We start from the raw sequence: 9,061 nt of genomic DNA on the forward strand, positions 1-9,061 counted from the left end.
CCTCCTCCTCCTCCTCACCCTCCTCCTCCTCACTGCTGTGGCTGCTGCTTTTACTCCATGTGTATATGTATGTGATGGTGGGGGCAGGGAGTGCACACTTGTATTTGAGTTTAAATTTAAGACCTCTTGCTCATACTTGGGTTTTCTCAAGGTGCTCTACATCTGAGCAACACAGCCACCTGTAATTTCTGCTGCTTAATTGGACTAAAGGATTTCAGGGCATTTTTGACTTTTCTGGCTGGCTTTGAATATGTTTTCAGATCTAAACCTCCTGAGTAGCTAATATTACAGGCATGAGTCACCAGCACCTGGCGCAATATCTTCTTTATAGTGTCATCTTCAATTGATTATTTCTGCAGACTCAATTTCCAAATAAAGTCATATTTGTAAAATGATTTTAAGACTATAATCCTGATAATAATTAGCTAGTTCCTTAAAATTTAAACACAAGTAAGATGCATCTGCCTTCAAGGAACTTTTATGTTAATCACTGAGAAATTATACTAATTCTTATCAATAGATTAAGTCTATGGGAAATCTCTAGTCACTTCAGGAACTCCATTTTACCCAACAGGGAAATAGTTTTCAGTTTTCTACATTCATCAAGACAGAAGAATAGACAATTTGGAATTGGGGAGAATTATGTCTTACTTTATTATGCAAAGTAGTTCTTTGCTCAGATAAAAGGTCAGTCTAACTCCAAACAATTATAATGTCCCTTTTTATAGACATCAGAATTTATTGCTTATTTTAAAAGAAGGAAAATAGCATGCTAAGATTTTACAAATATGCAGATTTCACAGTTTGATCATTTATTAGTCTAACTTACTGACCACATTTTTAGAAGACAAAACTTACATATCCACAACTAAACTTACATATCCACTTTTTGTTTTCAATCTGAAAACAAAAGGACACTATTTCTGTAGGATTGGATATTGTTTTTCATTTTGTAATCACTTTTCTTAGCATAGCTCATTATTCCAGCTACTGGTATCAATTCTAAACTTTCTACTCACTTTTTTTCCATAAACTTTTTTTTTTTTGTCAGTTGTGGGGCTTGAACTCTGGGCTTGGGCGCTGTCCTTATACTCTTCAGCTCAAGGCAAGCACTCTATGGCTTGAGCCACAGCACCACTTCCAGTTTTCTAGAGGTTTATTGGAGATAAGAGTCTCACGGACTTTACTGCCCAGGCTGGCTTTGAACCAAAATCCTCAGATCTTAGCTTCCTGAGTAGGTAGGATTACAGGCATAAGCCACAGGTGCCTGGCTCTTTCCATAAACTCTTACTTGCCTTCTTGCTCTTTCTGATAGTAAACCACAGACCTGTTTTAATATTAAACAATCTTTTTACCTGCAGTGAATTTTTCACATAGGCATTGTACTTTTTCATTGTTTTATTAAGCCGAAGTCAAAAGAATAATTGGCCACAATTATTAGTTAATGCTTAGCAAAACTGAAAACATAAGGCTAGATAGTAATTTGACATTTGTAAAAGTGTGAACATAAATGATACATAAGTTTCCTCAGACCTCACCAAGTATTTTGATTTTTGATGTCTGTTTTTATCATTTTGTTGACACTAAGAGAAAGGATTTATTTCTCTCACTGATCATTTCAATAATTAATTATAATATTAGTAATTGAATAAGTACTAATGATATATTTTAATGTTCTGTTTTTCTGGTATTTATGACAATGAAAAGCTTTATCAGGGCGTGCTTACTTCTCTCAGGCTCAGAATTAACATTATAATAAAGTAGGAAATATTTAGTCCTTTGGTAAGGGCAAATAAAAACTCTTCTGTGGAACGGAGATAGGAAAAACAAAAGATTGTACTTAGGTACTTACCTTTTTCAGATGTAATAATCACAAAGGTTTGTATTGCAACAAATAATGTTTCTTTTATTAAAACCTTTAAAGCTGAGTTTCAGAGCATATGTATACTCTAGTTATTGACTAAAATTCTACCAAGTTAATACAAAACAGTCAAGCCAAAATTTGTAGTGTAATCTCAGTTGTGCTCTTTATTCATCTAATTTTCTTTATCTAAAGGGCTTCATGGAAAAATCAACACACTTGGCTACAGGATACAAATCGTCTTTTCCTAGCTTTCAATTTATTCTTGTAGTTTTGGTGGGGAAGAAGGCAGAGATCTGAACATTCTATCCTGTAGTTGGAGATAGCTACTCAGGAGGCAGAGAACCAGAGCATCATAGTACAAAGACTATCTGGAAAGAAAAGTTTATGAGAATCCATCTCCATTTCCAGCAAGAAGGAAGGCTGAATTCATGATTCAAGTAGAAAAGCACCAGCCATGTAAGCAAGTTCTTCTTATCTAAAGAATTCTTTTCCAGATCAATGACATTCATCAGGTAAACTATAGAAAATGTAAAGGCTTACTGTTGTAACTTGGGGAATTTATAAATGAGCATCATATTCTCACAGGTTGTGTTAATGTTTGCTGAGATGTCCAGTGATACTATATTGAGGTATCATTCTCCTTTTATTCATTATTTCTTGATGATGAAAAACTACACATGCGATAAAATTGGACTTTTTTTTTCTATTTTGTGACTACTCATTCAGGACAATTCAATTTCTCTGTAGTTACATGTGACAATTCCCTTATTGTTGGTTTCACAGAAATGTATGTATACTAGAATTCCAAATATTTGCTGGCATTTAGTATGACTTGGCACAATGAAGAAATCTGGGGGAGAATAAAAAAATAATCAGTTTTTTTCAAACACTAGCTAAGATGTTTTGCAAAATAATTTGTCAGTTGCAGTTAATGATACTTACTCATTGGTTGGTTTTAATCAGGAATAATATCATTGGTTATCCTGGTGGCTCCAATGTAATCACATAAGAACTTATTTAAAAGTAGAAGAGAGGCAGAAATCTCAGAGAGATACAGTCCTTAGGGAAAATCAGAGGATATCAACTATAAGAATCTTTACTTGTGGCTTGTGGAAGAGAGGTAGGAGGGAGGGAATGAGGGAGAGAGGGAGAGAGGGAGGGACGGAGAAAGAGAGGGGGGAGGGAGAATAAGAGAGAGAGAGAGAGGAGAAAAAGGAAACATAAGGTAACATAAAAAGAACTGTCTAAGCAAAATCCAGCATTGTGTTAAAAGCAAACAAAAAGGGTCTCCATTTTTTTTTGTTATCAAGATCTTCCAATAACCCAAGTAATTCTGAGGTGGAATCAGTTCTTAGCTTCAGCAAGAAGCGCAGCCCATGTGACACCTGGATTTCAGCATGGAGACAATCTAATAAGATGAGTCATTTGATTCCCCCAGCTTTTTGACCTAAACAAAGAAGGTCATTGTTGAAAGCTATCAAATCTGGTTTTGTTTTTGGCATAGCAAACCTATCATTAAGCCTCTAATTAAACAAATGTCTGGTCCCCATATCATCCTCTCCTCATTCTTTTTCATAGACCTATTTCAGTCTTCTTTCTGCTGTGCTCTCAACCACACATTTTTGTAGTAATAGTAGTTGTTTTTGTGACTGCATTATTTTCTTGACATCTTTATAGTTTATACATCTCCTCACTCCTCAGATTTGGATTTGGATCTCAGAAAAGAGATATTGCTAAGTTGCATTCTAAAAAAAAACGGAGCACCCACATTATATTTTCATATCTCCATACATTCTCACACCCAAGATATTGACAAGTTGCCAAGGAACATTTACGAAATTGGTCGGCCAATTAATGATGCACCAATAGTTTCAGTTCCACAAGGAAAATGGACAGAACTATATCCAACAAAAGTGAATTCAAGTTGAATTTCTACCATGGATACTCCTCTAGTTAGAGATCATGAAAATTGTATTGTCTATCTTATGTAATTTGAAATGCATATGTGGACAAACTTGTGTAAATCATGTCACCTATTTCTATTTTTCCTAGTAAAATGATAACACAGTCAGGAGTAAAATGTAGATCCATCACATCCTTTTATTGGTGTATTAATTAACTTCCTTGTTGCCAGATGTAAGATTGCATTTCACACATAATATCTAAGGAAGACAATAGCAAGAGATTTCTTTTCTTAAAAAAAAGGCAGTGGACTTGTCATTATAGGGGGGGTTGATGGTGCTGATATGCAGTGTAAAAATGGCTACCCTTGAAGAAGAGAGCTGTGATTGTGTGCTCTGGACACTGCCTGAGCCAGGGCAGTGTTCTGGCCAGAACTCAGGCCATCAGTGTATCAAAGGGAAAGGCAAAAATAGAAGCTTGTCCTGCTTCTCCATTCTCCAACTGTCTACCAGTCCAGTCAAAAGACATCCAAGTCCAGTCAACATCAAGTTAGCATAGAAATGTGCAGGACTGTGCTTTCCAAAACAAAGTGTGCCAGACATGGATCCTGCAGAAAATATTTCAAACATAGACTTCTCACAGACAGGTGCTGGCCTTTCTTGTGATTCATCTCCCCCCCCACACACACACATACGAGCATGCATGGGCACGCATGCCTGCATGAACAATCTATTGGCTTATAGCTGAAGAGTAACAGAGATGTTATTAACTAGAAACTTAATATGTTTGCTGAATATCCTTGGGAAGGATTAATCATAATCTACCAACTCTTAATGATATTACATAGCTGTTATTAGGATAAGGCTTGAGAAATAACAACCTGTTTCACCAGAGTAAATTTTGAAATCTTATGAAAAGAAACAGGCAGGAATAACCCTCAGGAACACTGGTCATTATTACCTAGATTAGATATGATTAGCATTATCTCCAGTGGGTTGCCTAAATAAAAAGGCCCATTTAATTTTCACAGTTACAGTGTCTAGCAGTGCAACTCAGCAGGGAAGGTTCATTGCTATTAGGAGTAGAGTCACTTCAAGCTAGAAAGTCAAGTGGGAAGAGATATTTTTCATGTCAAATTTATGCTTATTCTAAGTCAGACTTCCTTCTCTAAATGTTCCTATGCATTGTATAGTCACAGAGAGAGAGAGAGAGAGAGAGAGAGAGAGAGAGAGAGAGAGGCACACAGAGACTTTAAAAAATAATTATGTGTCAGCTGAGCACTGATGGCTCATGCCTGTAATCCTACCTACTAAGGAGGCTGAGATCTGAGGATCACAGTTCAAAGTCAGCCCAGGCAGGAAAGTTCCTGAGATTCTTATCTCTAATTAACCACCAGAAAACCAGAAGTGGTGCTGTGTCTCAAGTGACAGAACATTACCATCAGCTGAAGAGCTGAGGGACAGCACCCACGCCCAGATTTCAAGCCCCATGACTAATCAGAAAAGAAAATGTTTCAAACATTATTCTATCTTCCATTTGTTATTTTTTTTCTTCCATTTCTTATTTTTTTAGTTAGTACTGAGGTTTGAACACAAGGCTCATACTTGCCAGTCAGCCACTCCACAACATAAGCCATATCACTATCCTTAAAAAAAATTGTTTATTGCTCTACTTTGTATATTCATGCCAAACTCAATGTCATTGCTTTTGTTTTTATTTCTCATATAAGTTAGATGAGAGACTCATGCCACTACAACATTGTTTATTTTGTTATTTTAGTTTGCTTTTATTAATTTGTTGTTATGGAGATATATGAGCCATAACCTTGCTGGCTTAGTTCTAACCATCTCTTCCTGATCTCTTCCTTCCAAGTAGCTAGGATTCCAGACATGAATCACAATTCCAGGCCTTCTGAAAAGGAATCTTCTACTTATCTATGAAAAACATAATAAGAATGGTCTCTTTTTTCTGATCATATCTCACAACTAGGCTTGTATCATTTACTTGCCACTTTCAAAACTGTGAGATGATTTTTACTTTTAAATTAACCATGAAAAATAGTACAAATTCCAGATTCAACTTATTTTTCCTGACTAAATTATCAGTTTATCAATTTTCACATTTTTATCTTTCTCTAAGATTACTACTACTATTATTCTTATTAAATTAAACAGATTTTACATGTCTTTTTTTTCTTGTTGGGGAATGAGAGATTAGAATGTAGCTATGTTTCCATCATTTAACCATCATTTCCATGTCACCACCATTGTGACCTGGGAGTAGGTTATCTGTTATTCTTAACACTATTTCTAGGTTTACACTAACTGATCATCCTGAACACTTTGGATGGAGACAAATGCAAATAATTCCTGTAAGTGCAAAGAGAGAATCAAGTCGCATCCCTCTCTGTCTTCCTCATCTTTACATAACACATCTGAAAAATTGAGAAGCACCTATATGAGGCATTATATTAAATTAACTAACACATAGTATTAGAGTTATCCATGAAGACCATTCATCTGTCAGCCAATCACTTACTTGTAAGGAATTTTAAAGTTGGTATATAGTGAATCAGCCACCTTGATGCTTATTAAAGTGTTCAATAATTTTCTTCATCCATATGCCAAATGGTACCTATTTCAAAAGCCCTGTTTCTAATTTAGAAGAGTTCTCAGAAGCAAATTATTAGGAATGAAATAAAGTTCCTTTCAATAATAACAACAACAAAACAATAGGTGACAACTTTCCTGGTTTCTGATGTGAAAAGATTACACTTTGGGGAGTTTTAGGGTAGACATTTTATTCTGGCAATGAGGAACACTTTCTTATCTTAACCAAGTGAACGCATTGGCTTACAATGTATCTCTTTTCTGAAAATAGATAACCATGTAAATCCATATGTTCAAAGCTCACATCCTTAAGCATCACAGTGTAAACTGGGCATTGATCTTTGTGGTAGAGTTGAATTACTGACCTTCCCTAAAAGTTTAGCTTAAAACTTAACAGTATCCTGATTCCATGGGCTCTTAGTAGACAGGATCTCCAATGTCGTATGCATTTCTCCTTGTGCAGTCTGCATGTCTGCAACTGGCCTAAGCCTTCTAACATCTTCTGTCCAATGTTCTATTAACATATGACAGAAGGAATTCTTGGGATCATCTTGTTTTGCTTTGGAACGTGTAGAGAAGAACACATTCTACATAGAACCTGTTGTCCCTCGTAGGTCCAGAGCTGCCCAGCTGACCTGTACTCTTGCATTGTAAAGCATAATATATGCAAGTCATAATACAGAAGCAAATCATGATTCCAGCCACGGATAATTAATTGCATACTTTGATGAAGAATACATTTTTAAACCATCTAGCCAGTATCCTTAAATCAGTAAAAGTTTAACAAAGATTCCTATGTTGTCAATGAGTTTAGCATATGTCGATAATGATGAGTATGTGTTTTTAACCACTTGAAGAGCAAACTGTGTATCAGGATCAAATTCCATAAGATGGTTTAGAGAAAAAAGAAAGAAGAAAAACTTGCAAACCATCAGCTTCTATACACATCAGCAGCATAGACAGGACATTGACACTGGGGACATGATTTTACACAGGACCATTTTTCTTAGCCCAGAAGACAGGCTTTGTTTCTGTAGTAAAAACTGCTATAAATGACGTGGGAAGTCAGTCAGGTGCACCATAATATTTTTTTCTCCCATGAAGTACACAACATAGTCCTATAGCTCTATCATGTCCAGAAAACTGGATAGAGCTGGACATCACCATGGTATGTTAAATAAGCCAGTTTTACTAAGAAAACTATCACGTGTTATCTCTCACATGTGCAATTATAGGGAAAAGACTTAAAAGTAAAAGAAGTTTATTAGGCATATGAAGAGAAGGAGAATGGGTTAAAGGAGTAAAATCTGAAAATGAGCAGTAGAATGGCTGCACATAATCAAAGTACATAATCTTCATGTGGAGAAATGCCATCATGAAACCCTTCCCTTTGGACAATTATCACACCCCACTAAAAACTTGGAGCATGCCAAGATGAATAAATGAATAAATTATAGTACATGTAGACTTATAAATATTAAAATATAGAAGCGTAACTCATACTCATTGAATAAAGTTAGCTACATTTAAAAGTATGTCAGGAAAAATAATTGTCTATGTTTTTAATATCCTAGAGTAAATAAGTGTGAACATTATGTTACATTTACTTTTTAATTCCTTTGGTGGGACACTGCATAATTTTATAGGTAATAAATAACTTTTTTTAAGTTGTTGCTGTTGGTGGTAGTCATGGGTCGTGAACTCTGGGCCTGGGCTCTCTCCTTGTGCTCTTTAGCTCTAGGCTAATGCTCTCCCACTTGAGCCATAGTGCCACTTCTGGTTTTCTGGTGGTTAATTGGAGAAAAGAGTCACAGGGACTTTCCTGACTGGGCTGGCTTTGAACTGCAATCCTCAGATCTCAGCCTCCTTACTAGCTAGGATTACAGGTGTGAGCCACCAGTTCCCAGCTAGTAACTCCTTTTATTTTTTTCTTTTGAGGGAAGGTACTGGATTTGAACTCAGGTCTCACATTTCCTAGGCTGGTGCTCTACCACTAGAATTGTGTCATCAGTCCTGTTTTGTGATGGTTATTTGTGGTGGGGCAGGGGCAGTGCGACCTAATAAGCTTTTTCTACCTGTACTTCCATTGAAACATGCTCCTTCAATCTTTCATTTTTCAGGGTAGTTAATTCAAAATGTGAATTGTTGGCAAGTGCCAACTCATTTATATAGTGAAAACTTTGACTTCTGGTTTTAAAAGCAAATAGTTTTAAACTAGTGTTTCAAGTGATGTGGAGGGAGTTCTAACACATTCTCTTTCCAGGTTAATCATAGGAACTATTTCAAAATGTCTTCATTCTCTTTAAATGCCTGACCCTCCAAGAACTTTGCTCACCTCCTCATTTTCTGTAAATCACTTCAGATTAAATCCTACAGTACCTTAGCACCCATTTGTCTGAACAACTTTCTTGTCTGTCTTAAGCCTTTTTTTTGTGTAAGTTGTGGGGCTTGAACTCTGGGTCTCTCTTCAGCTCAAGGCTAGCACTCTACCACACAGCACCACTTCCCATAGTAAGTCTTTTTGCTACCATGAAAGTATTATTAATAAAACCACCTGATATGGATACCCTGGCTTTTTCATAGGTAAGCATAAGTTATGGTTTGAATTTCTTTCCTGTGCATTCAACATTACTTTGGTAACATCTTTCCAAGGGCAGTTTATGATGCTCAACCTCCTCACACAAAG

This window comes from Dipodomys ordii, unplaced genomic scaffold (assembly GCF_000151885.1).
Source record: "Dipodomys ordii isolate 6190 unplaced genomic scaffold, Dord_2.0 Scaffold2, whole genome shotgun sequence".
NCBI lineage: Eukaryota > Metazoa > Chordata > Mammalia > Rodentia > Heteromyidae > Dipodomys > Dipodomys ordii.